Source organism: Mauremys mutica, unplaced genomic scaffold (genome assembly GCF_020497125.1).
Source record: "Mauremys mutica isolate MM-2020 ecotype Southern unplaced genomic scaffold, ASM2049712v1 000900F_np12_obj, whole genome shotgun sequence".
NCBI classification, from domain to species: Eukaryota; Metazoa; Chordata; order Testudines; family Geoemydidae; genus Mauremys; species Mauremys mutica.
The window spans coordinates 63,595-64,980 of record NW_025423069.1 but is presented as its reverse complement, the minus strand read 5'-3'; the positions used below and the strand labels follow the sequence as shown (position 1 = coordinate 64,980).

Sequence of the window (1,386 nt, the reverse complement as noted above, 5' to 3'; positions counted from 1 at the left end):
GCAGGAGCAGTTAACCACCCGCTACACCCAGCAAATTCCCTTCACCGATGGGTCTAATCATTGGGCTCTACAATTACACCCAATTTGCCCGGTACTGACGTTAGCCTCAGTGGCCTGTAATTGCCAACTGCGTCTCTGGAGCCTTTTTCACACACTGCTCCAGCCAAAGACTAAAGGCCGCCCCAGACTTTCCCTTTCTCCCTTCTGGGAAATCAAGTTCAAGTTCTACAAGCAGCTAAAGAAGCTTCAACCCTGCATCTGAATTAATGTCACATTTCTCACTGCCCGACACAAACAAATGTCATTTAAATCCCAGGTGAGTCCACTTCAGTCATTCCTCAGCCCCCTTCCTTCCCCCTCCTGCCTTAGCTTAGGGCATTGCGCCACCCTGTGGGCATTTCATGTCCCTCCTCAGTTTCACATACAGACACAATTTCCTTTGCCGTTCAATGAACAGCAAAACCTTTCTGTGTCTCTAGTGTGAGCCAGGGCATTCAATTCCATTGAAACCTTCTCTCCTGCAATGGCAACGGTCAGACAGAGGGGACGTGGCCACCTTCAGCCCTGAGGGTGAGATATTCACTCTCCTCTTTCTTCAAGCTGCTGTTGTTATTCCATAAAACATGTACCATGGAATAAAAAACTGAGTTTACTCCAGGGTGAGGAAAGAAAGGAGCCACCAACTCCATGAAAAATCTCAGTGCCCCAGAGAGAACCTGCCCCTGTTATTGGAATCACTGATGTGCTTCAGCTACAATGGGGAAAGTATCTGCTCTCATGGGGGTATAGCTCAGTGGTAGAGTGTTTGACTGCAGATCAAGTGGTCCTTGCTTCAAATCCAAGTGCTCTCTAATAAGCCTCTTATTTTTTGATTTTTATTTTTGAAAAAAGGGAAAACATTTTGATTTCCATTCTCCATTATGTTCAGGAGCTCCACTATAGGGGGATGCTTGAAATGAATGTAACACTCAACATTTCGCTGTCCAAATGCATAAAAACCTAGCAAACCTGTCCATCAGCTGAAATCAGTTCCAATCCCCTAAGTGTCTAGTTTCTGTTTTCATCAATTATACAAAGGGATCATATGAATGTACATTTGCAGATCCCTCTTCTCCAGGGCTGTGCTGTGCAGAAGAACAAGAACCACATCCAGTTGGGGTTCAGGAGTCTGACGAGCAAAGGCAACTTGGTGCAGGCTAAAGTCACCAGCACTTTGGCTCCTTCCCATTCAACCAGCAGCTGGGCCCCCAGGACAAGGCATGAGAAGAAGACAGTGGCTGTGAGCAGGAAAATAGCCACCAAGAAGCTGGCTAAAGCTGTCAAGATCCCCAGGGAGGTCACCATGCCCATGTCTAGAATGTACTGACTGCAGCAGGGACCAAAAAG

At 46.9% G+C, this 1,386-nt stretch overlaps 1 non-coding gene across 1 annotated transcript; it reads left to right on the top strand.

Moving 5' to 3' along the window:
* Positions 1-779: 779 nt before the first annotated feature.
* TRNAC-GCA lies at positions 780-851 on the top strand. The gene has a single exon. It is a non-coding gene; the product is annotated as a tRNA-Cys (tRNA).
* Positions 852-1,386: the final 535 nt, after the last annotated feature.